We start from the raw sequence: 213 nt of genomic DNA, 5'->3' as shown, positions 1-213 counted from the left end.
TCACCAGGGGGGCTCTGTAGAAAGTCATCACATAACGGCATGGTAATACACGGTTCGGCTGCATTAAATATTACATATCTGCCGTAGTTCTGTATTTATAGAGCCCTGCTGAGAAGACTTCTACTACCGACAAAACTGAAAACGTGACGTGGATCATAAATATATAAGCAATTAAACAACATCTTACATTTCTTTTCACACAATACGTCTCCT

Source organism: Notothenia coriiceps, unplaced genomic scaffold (assembly GCF_000735185.1).
Source record: "Notothenia coriiceps isolate Sejong01 unplaced genomic scaffold, NC01 NC01_scaffold00037244, whole genome shotgun sequence".
Taxonomy (NCBI): domain Eukaryota; kingdom Metazoa; phylum Chordata; class Actinopteri; order Perciformes; family Nototheniidae; genus Notothenia; species Notothenia coriiceps.
The sequence above is the reverse complement of the archived record's forward strand: the minus strand, read 5'-3'. Positions refer to the sequence as shown.